The sequence below is a fragment of the Podarcis erhardii genome (assembly GCF_964252035.2).
Source record: "Podarcis erhardii genome assembly, chromosome: 2".
Classification (NCBI taxonomy): Eukaryota; Metazoa; Chordata; class Lepidosauria; order Squamata; family Lacertidae; genus Podarcis; species Podarcis erhardii.
The window spans coordinates 59,972,451-59,994,587 of record NC_138498.1 but is presented as its reverse complement, the minus strand read 5'-3'; the positions used below and the strand labels follow the sequence as shown (position 1 = coordinate 59,994,587).

Genomic DNA, 22,137 nt, shown 5'->3' with positions numbered 1-22,137 from the left:
ATAAGGAGTGACAATCTACATGAAGAACAAGGATGGAAGGAGACAAGCAGCACCTCCTATTCACCAAGAGGTCACTGTAGAGATGTCATTAGGGGGGTTGCTGAGATGTCAGATGCAGCTGTTGCTGCCACTACCTCCACAACAGCAGATGATGCATTCCCTGGGGACCAGATCTGCTGCCCCTGTGGACTCACTCGGCTGCCTGAGGCAGTTGCTTCACTTCGCCTCTTGGGTGGGTCGGCCCTGTATGGCTTCACAAAAGTGTGCACATTCGCCAAAGCAGTATGCAAAAACACAATATACTGCAGGAAGCAGCTGGCAAAATTGTGTACAAAATTGTGTGTATTAGGTGAATTGCGCTTGAAAAGCCAAACACATTTTTACATTGTACCTGAAGAAGTGTGCATGCACACGAAAGCTTATACCAAGAACAAACTTACCGTAGTTGGTCTCTAAGGTGCTACTGGACAATTTTTTTATTTTTATATATATTTCGACATTTTTACGTACATTTAAATGATGATGATGTCATGGGCTGCAGAAATGACACGAACTGAATTTAAGATTGGAAAAATGAGAAGCTTAAATTGACAAGATTCTTCCATCTCTCTTTACCTATTCTTAAGCAAGAGCCTGTGCTTCTTAGTGGGTTTGACCATCCGTCACTCTGAGGCTATGCATAGTGAAGAAAGTTCGATGTCAGCAGCTTTAATGAGATTCAAGGGGTAAAGATGCATAAAAAAAGAATGAGTTCAAGTTATACAGGTGCATACCTTTAGTAAAAGTAGGGAAGGCATCCAGCTTTGTCCTAACCTAGCCCTCCTCAACCTTACGCTCTCCACCACTTTTGACCATTGGCTATGCTGGCGGGCTGCCTAATGCAACCCATCTTACCTAAATCCAGGTTTTTGAACTTTCTGCTCAGCTTTTCCCAGGTTCAGAAAGCCAGGAGGGCAGTGATGTCTCACCTTGACAGTTGATCCAAAACGTTCTGAGGCGGATGAGACTGGGGTTGTTCCATACCGCTGTTTGAACCTAGTCAGTTCCCCTCCCTCAGTTCTTCCCGCTGTCACTTCTCTTAATTATCCTTATTCCCTCTCCCTCTCTCTCTGCCTTTAATTTTAGCATTACATATCATCTGGGCTGCATCCATTCTGCAATTATACTGTATCAGTTTCTGTTTTAATAAGTGTGCCAGAGTGACTCATGCAGCTGTGCTAAAAGCACACTACAGGACCGGGGGGAGAAAGAACATTTCCTTGCCTTTGGTCAACTTTAAGTATTACATGGAATTAGTAATGGGATACAGAACCTGTCACCACTTACATGTCACTTGTTCTTATATGGTCTAGGGCAGAAGTGGCCAACATTTTATTAATAAATGTCTCGTGATCTACATGAAGGCTCTGTGTTTTGCTCTTGCGAACCAGGTGTCCACCATGCCTCAACATACTGGGAAGCCACTGGGACCCAGTGGTGAGGTGTATGTAGCACTAGGAATTCATTAAGCAGCATTGTACGAACAATCTTCATTGAACTTATTAACTTTCCATGGTCCATTGGTGTTAAACCGATGGGCTGTACCAAAATACCGGATAGGAATCTACAGAAGAATTTCCCCCCCTACTAAAATTACCGCTAATCCATGAAACAAAATTGGCATTGGCTAGTCAATTTCCTAGCAATCTCAGAACTGAATGTATTTTTGTTCCAACAGATGTTCCCAGCTGGATGAATGGATCTTTACCATGAGGGTCTGCTTCTTTAGGGTTTCAGCGTTGTTTTAAAACCTATAATCATAGAATCAGAAAGACCACAAGGGTAATCTACTCCCAAACATGGCAATATAGGAATCTTTTTGTCCAACATGGATCTCAAACCCACAACCCTGACATTAAGAGCCTCATGCTCTCCCACCTGAGCTATCTCACTCCATCCACTGATGTTTGGGTGTTTTTAATCATCTTACATGAAAATCGCCTTGAGACACTTGTATAGAATGGGATTAATAAATCAATTATAATGATAAACATGAAAATGAAGAAGAATCAGTGTATAAAAAGAACAATGGCTATCTTCCTACTTACTACAGCTAGCAATTTTAGTTCACAATCAGGCATCTATGAGAAGTGGGGTACAAAAAAATTCCAAACTGCTCTGGGCCATATCAATCCATATTATTTAGAAGTCAGATAAGAGCAAATTTGAATAATCTTTAACTAGGTTATTTTAAATCAGTGAAAAAAGTGAGGCCCTTTGAAAGAGGGAAACTGCTAGAAACATCCCTTTAAAAGGGTAAAAGCAAAATCCCCTCCCCCACTCCACCAGAAGTCACCCCCAGCTGAAAATGTAGCTCCAGACTAGTTTTAGCATGTTTTAAAACTTTGGTTACTTTAAGAGGCAGTGTGGTATGGATATGTCAACTGTCTTCATTTCTTTTTTACTTAGAATTCCAAAAATAAAAATCCAATATAAATATTATTACATAATCAAAAGAATCCAGACATAACAAAGCCCACAATAGTAACTGTAATTACTACTACCTGAGGAAAGAAAAATCTCTATGCAGAGCTGAAAACCACAGTCATTTAAGTCAAGACGTACTTGAGTAACAGCGTAATCCTTCATCGACACTGAAATAAGTACTATTAAATTCACTGGGGCTTGCTCCCAGGTAAGCAAGGTTAGGATTGCAGCCTAAATTATCTAGATAGTTAGTGCCCTTTAATTTGTTGGAAGTCACTCAGAGTGGCTGGGGTAACCCAGTTAGATGGGTGGCATATAAATAATAAAGTGTTGTTGTTGTTGTTGTTGTCATTGTCATCTATAAAGCAGAGTTGCAGGTACTGTATACAGTGATTTGGGTCCTACCTGCCAAGTTACTACCAGAAAGTAGTACTAGGAGTTCACTGTTTACCTCCATTACTTGTGTTGTGGGATCCCAACAAGGGTCCATTCTGCCTCCTATGCTATTTTAACACCTGAACAAAACCATGCAGAGCTGTCATTCAGGAATTTGGAGCACAGTGTCTACAGCATGCTAATGACACGCAGCTCTGTCTCTCCATTCCATCAGAATCAGGAGATGCCATGAAGGTGCTGAGCAGGTGTTTGAAGGCACTGGTAGACTGGATTGTGGGGGAGACTAATAAACTGAGGCTGAATCCTGATAATACAGAAGCACTGTGGAGAAAGGGTGGTTCCCATGCCCAGGAATTAGTTATATGTCCTGTTCTGGGAGGGTTTGCAGGTCTCCTGAAGGATCAAGTTCATAATTTGAGAGTACACATTTGGACAATTCACGTGCAGAAACTCTCCCAGGTCACTTGCTTGAAGTTTACCTTTCTCTTTTGCTTTCAAAGCCATTTTTAGTGGAGTATATGTTCTCTCTCTTTTGCAACCACATCTGAAGTGCAACCCAAATTAATCTCCTCCCACAATATCATAGAATCATAGAATCATAGAGTTGGAAGAGACCACAAGGGCCATCGAGTCCAACCCCCTGCCAAGCAGGAAACACCATCAGAGCACTCCTGACATATGGTTGTCAAGCCTCCACCACACTCCTTGGCAGCAAATTCCACTGTAGAACAGCTCTTACTGTCAGGAAGTTCTTTCTAATGTTTAGGTGGAATCTTCTTTCTTGTAGTTTGGAACCATTGCTCCGTGTCTGCTTCTCTGGAGCAGCAGAAAACAACCTTTCTCCCTCCTCTATGTGACATCCTTTTGTATATTTGAACATGGCTATCATATCACCCCTTAACCTCCTCTTCTCCAGGCTAAACATGCCCAGCTCCCTTAGCCGTTCCTCATAAGGCATCATTTCCAGGCCTTTGACCATTTTGGTTGCCCTCCTCTGGACACTTTCCAGTTTGCCAGTGTCCTTCTTGAACTGTGGTGCCCAGAACTGGACACAGTACTCCAGGTGAGGTCTGACCAGAGCAGAATACAGTGGCACTATTACTTCCCTTGATCTAGATGCTATACTCCTATTGATGCAGCCCAGAATTGCATTGGCTTTTTTAGCTGCCGCGTCACACTGTTGGCTCATGTCAAGTTTGTGGTCAACCAAGACTCCTAGATCCTTTTCACATGTACTGCTCTCAAGCCAGGTGTCACCCATCTTGTATTTGTGCCTCTCATTTTTTTTGCCCAAGTGCAATACTTTACATTTCTCCCTGTTAAAATTCATCTTGTTTGTTTTGGCCCAGTTCTCTAATCTGTCAAGGTCGTTTTGAAGTGTGATCCTGTCCTCTGGGGTGTTAGCCACCCCTCCCAGTTTGGTGTCATCTGCAAATTTGATCAGGATGCCCTTGAGTCCATCATCCAAGTCGTTGATAAAGATGTTGAATAAGACCGGGCCCAAGACAGAACCCTGTGGCACCCCACTAGTCACTCTTCTCCAGGATGAAGAGGAACCATTGATGAGCACCCTTTGGGTTCGGTCAGTCAGCCAGTTACAAATCCACTGAGTGGTAGCATAGTCAAGTCCGCATATATAGAGAATACCTTATCCATATGTGTTCCATGCTTTCTGGAACCTCAACAACTGGACTAGGAAATGGTTGCTGAAATGGGCAAGTGGCTTTATTGTCACTTTTTGTGATCCCTGAACTTTCAGTCAACACAAGAATCGTGTCGGTGCATGGGATATATCTGTCTGTTGGCATTGGTACATAGATGTTTGGTGTCTGAGCAGGCTCTGTTGTGTGGCAAGTATTCCATGGTTGAGGAGAGTCTACAGGGAGCAAACTGTACATTATTTGACCTTTCCATGGCCAGTCCAGATGATCACATTAGAACTCAATAAATGCATAGTTCTTGGTTCATTTGCCAACAGAATCTGAGGGTCTTTTCTGTTGAGGGCATATCTTATTTCCCAGAAGGCAACCTGCAGTACTTTGCAACTGAGAGGATATGTACCCATCCCCAATCCAGCGAGAATGAAATATGGTTGCATGACTTTTTTTGAGCAGAGCCTACGGAGTCACTTATGTTGCGTGATGTGAGTCCTATTCTTTCAAGGCTGAACATCCATCCTCTGTACTACTCATGTGCAGGAGAAGCCAATTGTCTTCTCCATTATATAGTCTGTTTTTCTATGCAAATCCACTCAAATGTCAAAATACGGTCTCTCTTCCTGGCCACAGCTCAAGGCATTCAGCCCTTCTGGCTCACACTTGCTCGCTGGAAATTCTCCCTTGCTTGAACATCTGGCTTAATTATAAACTGTTCTTTCCCATTAAAGGTCTCCCCACTCTTGGCTGGCTAATTAGCTTCAGCTGCTTTTATTAATATTTTGTGGAATTCCATCTTATGTGTTCTCCTTCCTTCAAGTACTTAATGCTGGTCACACAACACTGTTCAATTAAACTGCACAGTAGAGAAAGCAAAGTTACAATCTCAGCAGGGTCCCATTCCTAAATGTTCTCTTTGTGAACCCACCACCCTTTTATGACCTATTTTGGGGCAAAAGCCTAGCCTTACTCAGAAGGAAATAACCAAATAAGAAGAGAGAAGCGTGTTTTTTTGTATACAGTATATAAAAATTCATTGAGCATCATGTCCTTGCAGCAATGTCACATTAAGCAAAGTAGATCAAATTAGCCTTCTAGCATTTTCTACAGAGCCAATCTGGTGGGCCAAAAAAGTAGGCTAGAAAAAGGCAGCTCAGATTTGTGGTGGGGGGATCCATTAATATATTTATGAACATTTAGAGCACAACCCATTGGCACATGAAGGGTTCACAGGGAGAGATCAGCAGAAGGGCCAATGGAGCCTCACTGTAACAGAAAGGCACATGTCATTCAGCCATTTTTCGCCTGTCCAGGACTGGGCCTACATATCACTCAAAGGCTGGCCAAATTGGAGGAGAGATGGAAGAAAGCTCCATTGTTGCCTCTGCTCTCTTCCCTTGCACTCATTTCCAATTTGTTTTCCATTTTAACATTCCATTTCCATAGTACAGTATCTCTTTGTGTAACAGCAATTTGCTGCAGAGCCAAACTATTTCCCCTAAAATAAAGCTACATGTATACAATAAAGTTTATTTCCAATGTAAGAGAGCCCACATGTTTTACAACTAAAGTGAGTTCATTTTGAGAACCATAGATATCTGAAATGGTTTTAGAGGCTGCTAATTCAGGATTTACTATCCTGAGTCAACGTTTTTCATTTTATGAGCTTGTATTCTTACAAAACTATTTTCTCTGTTTCAAGCTGTCATCGGTGATGTGGGGTAAGGTGGAGAAGGGTGGTCAAAAGTATACCAGAATACAGCTAAATAATAAATAAATAAGTAATTATAAAGACTGGAGGAAATACATAAGCATCATTGCTACTTCCCACGGGGCCTGCAGTGAGAGAGCCCTAGGCTCTCTCTAACCACACCACCACACTGACCCTTAATAAGAGACAAGGACCATAGTGGGCTCTGTTTGTCAGGAAAGAAAATAAGGACCCTACCAGGCAGAAGTAGAGTTGCCCACTGTTGCTGAACTGAATCCATAGGTTTTCAAGATGGAAAGAAAAGAGATTCATACAGTTATCATCTCCTGGTTATATAAGTTGTGGAATAAGAAAGTATTTTCAGTGTACCTTACTTCTGAACTCAACGATAAAGAAACCCTAGTACGAAGCCTGCTTTCTCCTTGAACACTTTTAAATTTTTACTTTCCCCTCTGTGTTAAAAGCAGGGAGAAGATAATTCCCTCCACACCACCTTTGAGCTTGGTATACCACAGCAGTGGATGGGCACTGCATCTCCTATCTGTTGTTGTCAGAACCAACTCCCACGAAGGATGTGTTCCAGAGCTAAAATACTGTCACAAGATCAGAAGCTAGAATGACATCTAGTGGTATTGTCAAGCATTTGCATATTGTTTTGGTTTAAATAAGGCAACTCTCTTTGAACCATAACTCTTTTCAGATATTACGAGACTCTTGTGAAAATGGGATCACATCATAGCATCAGGTTTCTCCCCTGAACTTTATGCTTCGGCTTATGATAATAAGTGAAGAGACCTCCTCATGAAGAGATGTGGGATCTCTTCACCCAGTGGCAGAGAGCAGGTGGGGGCGGGGCTGGTGTGCATCTTGGGGGCGTGGTGTGCCATCCATAGGGGCATGGCGCCCAGCGCGGGCGGTGGAGCAGCGGCGATGGCACCCTGCTGGGATCTCGCTGCCCCTGCATACCTCTTCCTCCGCCAGTGTCTTCACCCATTATAAAGAATGCACACAGGGCAGGGCAGGGCAGGGCAGGGTCTTGCCACCCTGTGGAACACCCTCCCTTCAGATGTGAAGGAAATAAGCAGCTATCCTATCTTTAAAAGACATCTGAAGGCAGCCCTGTTTAGGGAAGTTTTTAATATTTAACGCTGTATTGTTTTTAACACTTGATTGGGAGCCGCCCAGAGTGGCTGGGGAAACTCAGCCAGATGGGCGGGGTATAAATAATAAATAAATTATTATTATTATTATTATTATTATTATGTTCAATCACCCCACACATTCACAGAAGTTGTATAACATCCCCCAAAAAGTTTATGTGATAATTTCCCAGAGAACCTAAACAGGGCTGTGTTGTTCTTCACACATTACATCTCATATTTAAATGTAACAGAGCGACTCCGGGGGGGGGGGGGAGAATCATTTTTTTTCCTTACAGAGGAAACCATATTTAGAGCATCTACACAACAAAAGGGCTTCAACAGTTAGACACAGAACATGTCCTAACAGCAAAGCAGAATGTTCAATCATATTTGTTACTTATTTTATTACACTGATATCCCACTTTTTTCCTCCAAGGAGCTCATAGCCTCATTCCCTCGGATGAAGGAATGAGGCTATGCTGCAGTCCTTTGAGAAATGGGGACTGGCTAAATGCTCAACAGCTTCCATTTGTTTGAATTTAAAGTAAATTGAGGGGACAAAACCTACCCCTCACCCCAAATGGGGCAGAGGATGCATTTAATCACCATCCCAGCAGCCCACCTCCTTATTTTCTCCTACATAAATGAATGCCTTCCTTTTTGTGTCAGAACTGCACTAAAGCTAATACCTGTCTACTCTCCACCATTGACTCCCATACCCTCCAATACTTATCTGATGAAAATATGGAAATAATAATAATAATAATAATAATAATAATAATAATAATAATATACCCTGCCCAGCTGATTGGGTTTCCCCAGCCACTCTGGGTGGCTTCCAACACATATAAAACCATAATAAAACCTCTGTATACAGGAGTGCCTTCAGATGTCTTCTAAAGGTTGTACAGTTATTTATCTCCTTGGCTTGGGGAATCACATAACTCCATACCCTCCAACATTTCTCTGATGAAAATAGGGACATCCCCAGAGAAGAGCCCACAAGTGATCAGTGTCCTCTGTTTGTGTAGCCACTATGCAGAGTGTACCAGATTATATACCTCATACCTCAGCCATCTTCATGACAGATCTTATGAGAGTTTCTTTTCTGTTTGACTCCATGCTTTTCAAGCCATGTAGTTTTAAGGAACCATCAAAACCAGTGGTACACTTATGTAATGTTGGACTCTTGGTCTAATTGGTGAGGCACTTTGCTTACTTCAAAATGTGATAAGCCAAGCCTGCTGCATTTTGGGGCCCTGTTACTCATTCTGCTGTGTGGAGCCTGATCCCTTGTCCTGATAGGATCAAAACTCTCTGTTGTCTCTTCTGATGGAAATGATAGACAGAATCAATGCCCAGGAGACCGCCATACTGAGGGAAATGCCAAGCTGTTGTTGTTAGTACGTAGTAGTGGTGGTATTTGATTTATTACCTGCCCCTCACCAGTAGGTCCAGGTTACAACAGTTTAAAATTCAGCATTAAAAACATATTACAGCCATGGGTAGAGGGCTGGTTCACACACACCTCAGTTGCCAAAGTCTGGGATAAAGAGGTGCATCTTCAGCATTTGTCAAAAACTGTATCGTGTAGGTGCCAATGCACCTCTCTGGGGAGGTCAATTCCATATCTTATGAGCCGCTGCAGAGAATTCCCTCTCCTGAGCTGCCAGAATTTTTAAGGGTGGTGGAATGACCAAGAGGGCCTCCTCTGCTGATCTTAGCATCCAAGAAGGTATCTGGAGAAGGAGGTGGTCTCTCATATTTGGGGGGCTCAAATCATTTAGTGCTTTAAACACTACAGTGAGCCCAGCAACAAACTGGCAACAAATACTGATGTTTGAGAACAGGAGTTGTATGTTCTAAAGGCAACCCCAGCCCATGATCTAGTTAAAGCTTCTGAGCCATTTTCAAGGACAACTTCCATATAGCACATTGCAGCAATCCAATCTGGAAGTTGCTAGAGCATGGAGTAACGTGGGCAAGTCATCTCTGTCCAAAGGGGGCCAGAGCTGGTGAACCAGCTGGAGCTGGAAATAGGAATCCCAAGCCACCAAAGCCACAGGTGACCATGTTGGGTCCAGGAGTACTTCCAAGCTATGAACCTGCTCCTTGCTGGGTAGTACAAACTGGTCCAGAACAGAATGTATTCCCACCTCCTAGACTTGAGAACTTGGAGCCCATAACACCTGTTTTTTCAGATTCTGTTTCAATTTGTTGGCCCACATCCACCCATCACTGCCTCCAAGCACCTGTCTAGCATTTGAGCCACCTCTGATTCAGATGGAACAGAGAGATAGTTGTCACTTGTTGTGTCATTAGTGTGCAATATGAAAACCAGAAAAAACCTCTTGCTTGCATACCCATCCTAATGATTTCAGGCTGCAAAACCTATGCAGATTTATCTGGAAGTCAGCGATGTTTCTCCCTGAGTAGACATGAGTAGACATCTTTAGATTTTGCTGTTCTGGGCTGCTTCTCTGTTCTTTGTGATGTAAAAGTTCCACTTCTGATTAAGACATTCAGCTTACAGTTCTACAAAAGGTGAGTTTAAGTCTAGGAAACTTGTAGGAGGGACATCATTCCATAAGTACCAAAAAGTGGGGTACAATTAAGCACCCTGGAAAGAATTTCTGGCCTCTGCTTAAAACAGATAATTATTGCAAGTGTTGTTATGATTTAGCTGTTCTTGGAAACCTTGGAATGAAAAATGTTTTTCAGGGCTTGCGGAAGGCTTTTTGGATGGCAAAAAGAAAACACCACTCTAATTGCCCTTCTTTGTTGCATTTAATTAAGGATTCCAAAGCAGTTGAACTTTGTGTCTTTTCATAGTTAGGAACCTACATGGAAAAGAAATCTTTCTGTGCAGCCACCAATCACTGCTTTGTTAGGTAACTAGGCACTAAGTGTGCTATATCTGAACACTTAGCACTCCCCAGAAAAGATGTTTGCTCAAAAGAAACTGAAGGCTAAACAACAGCCTCCATTGGCCCCCCGCTAAGTTCTGGCAGTTAGGAGCTCACTTTTAATCCCCGGGAAATTGTGTGATTCCTTTCTGCATTGCTATATCTGTTATTCTGTGTTATGTAATGCTTATTCCAGATGGTAATGGTGGTGTCACTTCCATTTTCTTAGGCCACATTCAACCCTATTTCAGATCCTTCTTTTTAGTTTGGCAATGTATCTGTGTGCAACTCCATTGGGCTGTGTGTATGTGTGTGTGCGTGTCTTAAAATAAAAAAAGGAAAGCAAGGAGAGTTTTCTATAGCAGCTTTTCCAAGGTGTTAGGATATTTAGTTTAAAAGTATTGCTCTAACAGTCTAATTACTACTCCTGAGTCTCCATGTTGGTTCCAATTTCTGAATCAAATGAGATTTATTTATTTATATTTTTGGAAGAAGCGTGGCTATTTTGGGAGGGTTTTTTGGTGGAAAAGTCTAAGGGCCACATCCACCCTTGGCCTGCCCTCTGGGAGCCATATAACAGCAACGGGTGTGGCCAAAAGTAGCATGGCTGCCCATCCTCTCACAAGCACATTATTGTGTGTGCGCACACAAAGAAAGATTTTTCCACCAGTACAGACACAGCCTTGCTGTGTTGAGATCCTCAGTGGAGAGGGGTACCACCCACTCCCTGCTCATCCACTGATTGATCTGGGAAGGAATGTAGCTATAATAAATAAATAATAATAATAATATATTAGAGTAACAAGAGCATGATCTCATGTAACTGGTATTATGTTGACACAGAGCTTGAGTGCATCTGTATGTTGCTACTCTGGCTCAATCGCACAGAAACTTTAGTCAGGCTAATGGTTCAGAAACTCAGCAAAGCCCATAGCTTTTCGTAGACGCAAGAGATCTGTTGACAAAAGAGGACTTTTCACACAACAAGGCAGGATTGCCATCTAGTGGCTTGTACTTAGAACATCCATTACTTTGTCCATAAGATCATAGTAGTTACTCTGATGTTGTATGGAGAGGATTAAGGGACACTGTACATTCCCTTGGGAAGAACTAACCATTTTAAACAGTTACAAGCTTTTTCAGGCTTGCAAATAATGTAGTAATATGGGATGTGACAAGTTGCAACATCTCGTGGCTTGCCAGCTGATCTCCTCCAGGGTGCTTTGAGAAGGCAAGAGCTTGTCTGATCAAGCAGTATTAAATCAGTGACAGTTCATTGAGCTCCGAACCTATAAACACCTTGCATAGTGATAGTTATTAATTGGTTGCTTTCCTGTTCAGAATATGCAAGTGGGTGAAGTCTAAGGGGAAAGTGAACCATCAGAACAGAGGCAGTTTATTAAAATGATGGAAGGGCACAAGAACTAGTTTAAGAAGCATTAGATTATAAATGGAACATCAGGATCACTTGGTCTCTGACTCAAAACCTTCTGTAATCTGTGGCTGGTTGCAGCTATCCTGTCTAGTTGAGTCTAAGTGTAAGGTTCCCTCCATATCCATCTCCAAAGGTCCCAGTAGTTAATAATAATAATAATAATAATAATAATAATAATTTATTATTTGTACCCCGCCCATCTGGCTGGGTTTCCCCAGCCACTCTGGGCGGCTTCCAGAAGAGATAAAAAATACACTAAAATGTCACATATTAAAAACTTCCCTGAACAGGGCTGCCTTCAGATGTCTTCTGAATGTCAGGTAGTTGTCCATCGCCTTGACATCCGATGGGAGGGCATTCCACAGGGCGGGCGCCACCACCGAGAAGGCCCTCTGCCTGGTTCCCTGCAACTTGGCCTCTCGCAGTGAGGGAACCGCCAGAAGGCCCTCGGAGCTGGACCTCAGTGTCCGAGCAGAACGATGGGGGAGGAGCCGCTCCTTCAGATATACTGGACCGAGGCCATTTAGGGCCATTTAGTTGACAACCCCCCCAAAAAATTAGAAAGATGTAGACCGATCTAATTTAAATTTATTCTCTTCTGTATTCACTGTGTCCTCTTCTGCAATTTCCTGGTCATTTTGTTCTACCCAGACACTGAGGTCCAGCGCCGAGGGCCTTCTGGGGGTTGCCTCACTGCGAGAAGCCAAGTTACAGGGAACCAGGCCTTCTCGGCAGTGGCACCCACCCTGTGGAATGCCCTCCCACCTGATGTCAAAGAGAACAACAACTACCAGACTTTTAGAAGACATCTGAAGGCAGCCCTGTTTAGGGAAGCTTTTAATGTTTGATGTATTACTGTATTTTAATATTTTGTTGAAAGCCACCCAGAGTGGCTGGGGAATAAATAATATATTATTATTATTATTATTATTATTATTATTATTATTATTATTTCTAATTTCAGCTGTGCGGGCAAAAGCCATCATTGAAAACACTTCGTAATAACACAATCCTATGCTCAGAAATAAATCCTGCTGTGATCAAAGAAGCTAAATTACCTCTGCCCTACAGAACAAAGCTTTGAATGTCGTATCCCAACAGATATGATAAAACAAATGTTAGGAAATGTGACCTGATGCCAATGACATTAGGCTTCATTACTGGTGAATACACAAATGCAAACCTATAGAGAGACAGTGTGGTATAACGGTTAGAGTGCTAGACCAGGCTTCAAATCCCCACTCATCCATGTTGCTATTTCTGTGCCATATTTCCTATATATTTCTATGTTTCTATATGACCAGTGAGGGTGGGAAGGTGGTTTTTAAAAGTTTACAGGTTCATTTAAGTTTTGTTTTTTTTTAATCCTATGTGCTTTGATTTAATGAACCAACCAACAAGCCCAGGGCTCTTCAGAACTCCACAATGTTCTAGACCAGTGTTTCTCAACCTTTTTCCAACCATGACCCCCTGTCCAACCTTGTTTCCTTCCTGTGGAATGGGACACAGGTGGCACTGTGGTCTAAACCACTGAGCCTCTTGGGCTTGCCAATCAGAAAGTCAGTGGTTTGAATCCCCACGACAGGGTGAGCTTCTATTGCTCTGTCCCAGCTTTTTACAACCTAGCAGTTCCAAAGCACGCCGGTGCAAGTAGATAAATAGGTACCACTGTGGTGGGAAGGTAAATGGTGTTTCCGTGCACTCTGGTTTCCGTCATGGTATTCCATTATGCCAGAAGAGGTTTAGTCATGCTGGCCACATGACCCGGAAAGCTGTCTGTGGACAAACGCCGGCTCCCTTGGCCTGAAAGCGAGATGGGCACTGCACCACATAGTCGCTTTTGACTGGACTTAACCATCCAGGGGGTCCTTTACCTTTTTTTTTACCTTCTTGTGCCCCCCCCATCCTACCAGTAGAAAGGTAGCTATTTGAGGCAGCTATTTAAGACAGCCAGAAATACCACGAGGCTAGGTGGCGCTGTGGGTTAAAGCCTCAGCGCCTAGGACTTGCCGATCGAAAGGTCGGCGGTTCGAATCCCTGCGGCGGGGTGCGCTCCCGCTGCTCGGTCCCAGCGCCTGCCAACCTAGCAGTTCGAAAGCACCTCCGGGTGCAAGTAGATAAATAGGGACCGCTTACCAGCGGGAAGGTAAACGGCGTTTCCGTGTGCGGCTCTGGCTCGCCAGATGCAGCTTTGTCACGCTGGCCACGTGACCCTGAAGTGTCTCTGGACAGCGCTGGCCCCTGGCCTCTTAAGTGAGATGGGCGCACAACCCCAGAGTCTGTCAAGACTGGCCCGTACGGGCAGGGGTACCTTTACCTTTACCTTTAAAACATCTCTACTAAAAAACGGCTGCAACATTTTGGACTTTTTAGTTTAGAAAGAAAAAGTATATAAGGAGAGACATTATAAAGGTATATACAAAATTATGCATGGCACAGGGAAACTGGATAAAGAGATATTTTTCTCCCTCTTGCACAAAACTAGAACCCAGAGCCATCCAAGGGAGCTGAATGTTGGCAGATTTGGGACAGGCAAAAAGTGGTACCACAGGATGATGCAGTAAGGGCCACCAACCTGGATGGCCTTAAAATGTGTTAAGACAGATTCATGAAGGATAAGGCTATCCGTCGTGGCTACTAGTCATGACAGATGTACTATCTCTGAAATTAGCATGCCTCTGAACATCAATAACTGGGAACTGCTTTTGCACACATGTCCTCCTTTGGGGATTCCCATAAGCGGTATACAAATTTAAATAATGAGAATCTGGCACTGTGAAAACTGGGATGATCCAGCAAGACCCTTCACATTTTCCAAAAAGTAACTTTAAAATGTAGGCTATGGGTGGGAATGGGGTAGGTCCAGATACACAGGTCTTTTAGGATTTCTGAAAGTTCCAAGTGTTTATTTGGATTTTAACATGCTTTGTGGCACAATGAGTCTGTTTCTCTCACTGTAAACCAGAAAGTTGGTGGTTCGAGTCCACCCAGGGACAGGATTCCTGCATTGTGGGAAGTTGGACTAGGTGATCCTCAGGGTCCTCTCCAACTCTACAGTTCTATGATTGTATGCCCCTTTGACGTGCTCTTTGGGCAGAATTACATAAAATGCCAAGCACAAATTCATTCTTAATTCAATATCCTCAGTCCAACAGATGGCGCTATCTTCTGCAAGGAGAAGAAATGGAGACTCTTCATGCCAATCATTTCGCTGATATCGGAGACTGTGGAGCGACTTTTAAATAGTGGCACACGGCATCTGCCATGTGTTTGCATGAAGCAATCTCCTGAAAGTGCCTAGCATCATTAAAGTAGTAGCAGTAAAATTCAAAATGCCCATGCACACAAAGTATCAGCATATGAATGTTCCTGCTGCGCTAGGTTTGAGTATCTACAAATACTGACAAAAGAGCAATATGATTAAAGGAACATCTTGTCAAAAGCAGAGATTCGCTCTTCCCTTTTGGATATGCTGCAGCCCTAACAGAAAGACCCATACTGCAACCATCGGGTGGTCAACAAAATAGTTGTGCGTGTGCAAGTATTACCACTAGTGCAATGGGATTTCCCCAACCCTCCGGTGGAGCTTTGGGAATGGTGTGGACAGCACATGGCAGGAAGAGAGGGGGAAATTCCTGCCCAGACCCTTCTTCCTTTGCATCGGCTCCTCGGAACATTCTGCAGAGCTTCTCTGCCTGTCCCTCGCTGCCCCTAGAGGCAGGAGTGTAGTAAGGTGGGTGGTGGGGGTGGTCTGACCCAGGTGTCATCCCTGAGGGGGGTGACAAAATCCCCCCTGGGCGGATCACCACGCTGCACCCCTGGGCACCAATTGCCGTGCCAATGTGGATCGCCACGCCCCCCCCCCCCCCCGGGTGCACGGCATGTGTGCCACTCCAGGTGCCCAAGTGGCTAGCTCTGCCGCTGGCTGCAAGCTGGGTGGTTGAATGTGAGTGACACCCCTTATGGGGTGACGCCTGAGGCAGCTGCCTCACCCAGCCTCATGGGCAGGCCGGCTCTGGCAGAGACTACTGGTGAGATCTGAAGTCACAGGTGATTGTGGACAGTTCACGTTGGGTATGCACACCTCGCAAACACTTGTCATGGTTATGTGCGCTCAGTCTAAAATCAACCTAATGATTTGCTAGAAACAATGTGTTGTATTCAATGCAGTGCTAAAGCTCCAGCAGGGAAATGACTTTTCCTTGTGCTGCAGAATGTTCTCTCCATCTCCAGCCCCCTTGCCTCCCCCCCCCAAAAATAAAAATCTGTTCTAGACATGGATATTTATGTATAGCTTGTGCAAAATGTTACATATCTACCTGCACTATTTTTTACAACGAACACTAGTGAAATACACCCACCACCACCTTTGAAGCAATTTAGAGAATTCCTGCTGCAAGTGAATTACAGTGGTACCTTGGGTTAAGAACTTAATTCATTCTGGAGGTCCGTTCTTAACCTGAAACTGTTCTTAACCTGAAACACCACTTTAGCTAATGGGGCCTCCTCCTGCTGCCACGCTGCCAGAGCACAATTTCTGTCTCATCCTGAAGCAAAGTTCTTAACCCGAGGAACTATTTCTGAGTGAGCGGAGTCTGTAACCTGAAGCGTCTGTAACCCGAGGTACCACTGTATTTTCCCTTCTTCATGGAGGGGCTTTTCTCCCTCAAGCTTTCTGTTTCAGAGTTGCTCTTTGCAACATTTTTACACAACTCTCGTAGTGTAAGCAATATATTTTTCGACAAAGCAATAATAATAAATAAATAAGAATAAAAATGTGCACCCCACCACCGAGACCATTCCATTGTAACTATCCAGCCTCCCAAATTTTCAACAGCTCTTGCGATGGTTTGACCCCTTTCTGTGATAACTGTACAAATTCTACAAAGACCCTTCATATCTCCTCAAAATCATTTCTCCTGCATATTCCCTGTTTTACCTTAATGGTGCATGTTAATTTATCATTAATAGCTATATCCACAAGAAAGATCTTGTGCATTATCGGGAGTTCTATCCGCAAAGAGCACTGATGAAACCAATATGCTTTGCAAGGGTTTGCCCTTTCAACAGTTTAAAAGTGGTTTTAAGGAGCTTCTCGGGACTTGCAATGGTGGGGAGAAAGCTTTGCTGCTCCTCCACTGTTCCTGCAGCTTTTGCATGAGGACTATAGCAACTGGGTGAGCCAGCTTTCTCATAGGCAAGTGGGGGAGCGGGAACTTTGTGAAGGAAAAAAAATCCAAACATGTGCACAAAAGCAATTTGGAAATTCTATAGAGACATGACACACTCTGTGGAGTTTCATTAGATATGTGAAACCAGCAGCAAGGAGTTCTGAAGAAATAAATGGATAAATTCAACACGTCCCTGTGTGAAACTGCTCATTACCAGCAACCAAAAAACTAGAGAACATCGCTCTCAGGGATGCAACAAAGCAATGTGCCAAATATATATAAGCCATTGCATCAGGCTGCAAGAGAAGATGCAGGGCCACAGCCAGCTCTGCTGAGATCCAGGCTCTTCTCTCCATCAGCTTTCACCTGGCCAACAACCATAACATCTGACTGTAATAGAAGAGAGGTGCAGAACCACTCAATTGCCACGGTTGAGGCACCAGCATCTTTTTGCTTCCAATTTTCCTGAACTTTTCCACCTCAGAAGTCTGTTATTAAAAGGACTAAGGGCCAGGCCAAAGCATGTTGCTGCCTGAGGCAAAGAACAGATGGCATCCCCTCCATCCTCTTTGCAGCAACTGACTAGACTTGAAATTGAGTCTTATTGCAACTGTGATGAGGGAACAGTGTCCTCCACTGCACCTGAGGGCAGTGGGCAGGCCCAAGAGGTCAGGACTGGCTGCAAGACAGCTCTGTCTAGTCCTGCACCTCAGCATCCACCACCTGAGGCAGCTGCCAAACTGCCTAATGGCAGAGCCGGGCCTGGAAGGACTTGCAGCTATGAACTTGTACCTGAGTTTTCTTATTTCGCTCTCCACCCCAGTCTACTACCTTTTGTGTTGTCTCTTGTTAGAATATAAGCCTGAGGGCAAGGACCAACTTGCTAATAATGATCTATAAGCTGTTTGGGGAGCCCTTTATTTTGGCTAAATAATAGGATTTTTTAAAAAATCTATTTAAATAAAGAAATAGTGTTCCACCAGGCAGCAATTGGCAATTTTCTCATAGACCTCAAACAAATCCATTTGGGTGGTCATCTGGAAGGTGAGGTTGGCAGAACAAGAACTGATACAGAAACAGAACTGATTGTCCCAAAAGCTAAATAAGAACTATGGATGTATTTTTCGTTTCAAAGTCTGATGGAAGCAATGAAGTTACATTACTTTAAGATCTCATCAAGGTGAACCTTTTGAACTTCAACACAACTTCTTTTTACAGATAGGTAGCCGTGTTGGTCTGCCATAGTCAAAACAAAACAAATTCCTTCCAGTAGCACCTTAAAGACCAACTAAGTCAGTTCTTGGTATGAGCTTTCGTGTGCATGCACACGAAAGCTCATACCAAGAACTGACTTAGTTGGTCTTTAAGGTGCTACTGGAAGGAATTTGTTTTGTTACAACTTCTTTTGTGTACATGCTTTTCTCCAGTCCTTTTCAGCATCTGGCCAAATAAAGTATATAGACTGCAAAAGCCTATGCCCTTTTCTTTCTTTCTTTTTAAGTGAAAACTTTAAGATGCTACAAAGACCAAGTCTTTTCGTTTGGGAGATAAGCAAGTCAGCCATGAGTGGTAGTCCGTGGACTGCAGTCAGCAACAGGTATCAGCTGTGCTTGAGGAAGCAGGACTTCTTTATGGAGAAAGGTGAAAGCAGATCATCACTCTCTCTTCCTTCCCCACAAAGGATGCGAAAGGCTTTCTTTGACTGGGTGACACGCCAACAACAGCTTGCTATTATTCGCCAAGGACTAATGGAGCCGGCCTTTTAAACACCCTAGAGGCAATGGAAGGATTGTTTGTCACATTTGTCCCCCTGAATGCAGCCAAGGATACAGATCAGGGTAGGTGGAGGTGATAATTGCTGCTTCCATTGTAACACCTGTTGGGGTTCGAATTTTTGTATAAATTACAGGATGGATGCTTCTATCAGTGGTCAATGTCGGGTTACAGGAATGTGGTTAATTCACTCTTTAGTTAGATAGTGAGTGTTTTCTAATGCCCTCCCCCCAAATCAGATACACAGATGGCATGACAGTGAATCACTTTGAAGACCTAAAATGCACTGCTAAGATTTGTTTATTTAGCCCAGCACCACTGCTATGCTCCAGTGCGCATTATTCACACAAGCTGAATTATGAAAAGCTCAGGCAAGATGCAAAAATATGGGGAGTTCAGCTTGATAGGTAGGGTGGTAATTATATTAGGGTGAGGCCAAACCATAAAGTATATGACATTCCAGCTGGGGAAGAACATGGTCTGTAACTATTAAACATAAATTCACACGCTTATGTCTATGAAAGAAAATTGGGGGGGGGGGAGATCTAGGATCAAATAAACGATAGATGTAAACATAATAAATCCCCCCTTCTCTCTCTCACACACACAAAAGGAGGAGCTTTAGAGCAAATAAGGTATACCGTACATGAAATCTGAGTAGATAATGGAGAGAATGCCTGAAGCTTTGCCAGAAATGGTGCCCTTTAAAACATCTCCCCCCCCCGCCCTCCTCCCCTTCAGATGCAAAGCAAGTGGACATATGGCTCATCTCCATCTCGAGGGGGCGGCTCCCTTCCTCGCAAAGTTTCGGATTGTATGACAAATCACGTCCTAGGGAAAGAGACTCTCGCACCAAGCAGAGGGGTTGAGGCGTGTGCCTCATTACCCCCAGACAACGGCTTCATTAGACTGGAAGGGGGGCTCCCAGCCCCACCCGTTCGGCACCACTGACCTCTCCTTCTCAATTTCCCTATTGTTTGTGCATTGCTGGTTATTGCTCTCCAAACCATATGGTTCAGCTGAACTACTTTTTTAAAAAAGAAAAAAAAAGTATAGAGTAAAACATCCATGCTGTCTGAATTGGGACTTTTCCAAACTTTTCGTGAGCAAGTTGGGTATGGAAATGTTCTCCAAATGCAGAGATCTGGGCATCCTTTAACACTGAGGGACAAGAAGGCTCTCAACCGTCTATCCTGTAACTTATATTTTTTAAAAAGTGAACTGCAGCCAGCGTTACAAGGAAACAATCAATTACCATCCTTTCCTGATCCTGGTCTGCAGCCTTACCTGAAATCAATAAGACAAATTTCTCTGTTAATATTTCATCATGACTGCCTCCATCCAAGTGATGGTGCGCTAAACTGAACATGCATTTTATGTGCTGTCTATGGTGCAGTTTAATGTGCTGAATGTAAGGGGTGAGGAATGGAATGGGGGAGAGAAACCCACTGACTTGAATAAGGTTTCTGTGTCCCTCACTAACCACGGAGTGGCCTTCTGTGATGTGAGGTTTTTGAACAGATTAGTTTATTAAAACTGCAGCCTATGGCTGTGATCCCCAAAACAATCTTGAAATGTTTCCACAGAAATCACTGACGTTACTGCAGAACAACTGCATTGTGGGTGGCATATCACCACAGATTTTGAAGGCATGCTTTTCTTTCAGTGGGGGGTTCTACTTTCTATCCCTGGGGCACTTTTGAGAGGGCTGAAAATTCCTGAAGCCCAGCAGTCACAACATAGAAGTGGAGTCTGGCATAATCGCCTGGCAATTACTGTCATAATTTTCTAGTGACAGCTAATCTGTCGTTGGAAGTTGCCGGTTCCCCCTCAGCACACATGCACAGCAATTTTATTGTGGCAAGGAGTTCCAAAGTTTTGGCTTTTCTCAAGTGAGTTCTGGCAATTATGGGAGGGATTTGACACCGAGCTGCTCTGATTGTTCCATCAGCACAAGAATTTCATCATGCCAGACAGGATTCCCTCTTCTCCTCTCCCATTGTACTGCTCAGGGGGTTCTCCCAACCACATCAAGTTGGGGATGGTCAGAGCAGGCAGAGGAGAAGCCCCCCTGCACAAAATCCTTGTTCGGGGCTTCTGCTGATAGAACTCATTAGGTGACTCCCATCCACAGTGACTCAGCCTCACTATTTTAGTTGCAACCCAGACGCTCTAAAAGGAGTGGTTTTTATCTTATATATACCCTACCTCCCCTCACCCAATGCCTCTCAACGTGTTCTTACTCATCCCCTGTAATTTCTTCTCCCTTTCCCTTTCCACACTTAACTGGTACTTTTTCCTCCCAAGCTGCCACATTCTTCTCCTCTCTGCTCCTTTACACATACAGTGGTACCTCAGGTTAAGTACTTGATTCGTTCCGGAGGTCCATTCTTAACTTGAAGCACCACTTTAGCTAATGGGGCCTCCTGCTGCTGCTGCCACGCTGCCACCGCATGATTTCTGTTCTCATCCTGAAGCAAAGTTCTTAACCTGAAGCACTATTTCTGGGTTAGCGGAGTCTGTAACCTGAAGCATATGTAACCTGAGGTACCACTGTACTTCTTGCTTCTACAGCAGCTTTCCTTTCTTACAGCCTTCCTAAGGTTGTTGTTTTTGTTACATGTAATAACCTTTTATGTCTGTTTCTTTAAACACCTCCCCTGTCCTTTTCCTCTCAGAGACTTCTTTTCCCTCTCCAAAGCTCTCTGTCTCCCAGTCACCTTTAGTCAGCATGTGAGGAGTTGCTGGTGCCAGCATCAGTCCATTGCGGATGGGGAAATAGTTTGTTTGTTTGTTTGTTTGTTTGTTTGTTTGTTTGTTTGTTTGTTTATTATCATCACCATCAAACATAAAAAACTTCCCTAAACAGTGAGTGAGCACAGGGCAAGCTGTGGCAAAAACCCCCACATGAAGGTGGACTGAGCCCCACTGGCACATCCCATTGTTTGGGGAATGTTGGAATATAATAAGTAAGTATCATCATCATTTTGTAGATGATACCTGTATCAAAGCTGTTTTAGATACAGTGGTACCTCAGGTTACATACGCTTCAGGTTACAGACGCTTCAGGTTACAGACTCCACTAACCCAGAAATAGCACCTTGGGTTAAGAACTTTGCTTCAGGATGAGAACAGAAATCGTGCTCCAGCGGCGCGGCAGCAGCAGGAGGCCCCATTAGCTAAAGTGGTGCTTCAGGTTAAGAACAGTTTCAGGTTAAGAACGGACCTCCAGAACAAATTAATATCTTAACCCGAGGTACCACTGTACTGGGAGACGTGGGACAATAGAATTTCTTCAGATTTCCCCCCCCCCTCCCCTGCATTTCTAAAACAAGCATTCACAAGTTAATAAAAATGATGAGTGTTGTATGCAATGCTAATCCTACCCAGAGTAGACCCATTGAAATTAATGCACCTAAGAGAGTCACATTCATTAACTTCAGTGGGTCTACTTTGGGTAGGATTAGCGTTGGATACAACCC

General features: G+C 43.7%; 1 long non-coding RNA gene across 1 annotated transcript in view; it reads right to left on the bottom strand.

The window, feature by feature from the left end:
• LOC309335419 overlaps positions 1–21,881 on the bottom strand; it is a 31,163-nt gene extending 9,282 nt beyond the window's left edge. Inside the window, exon 1 of the long non-coding RNA XR_014153491.1 lies at positions 21,789–21,881. This is a non-coding gene — a long non-coding RNA (uncharacterized lncRNA). The remainder of the gene's footprint in view (positions 1–21,788) is intronic.
• Positions 21,882–22,137: the final 256 nt, after the last annotated feature.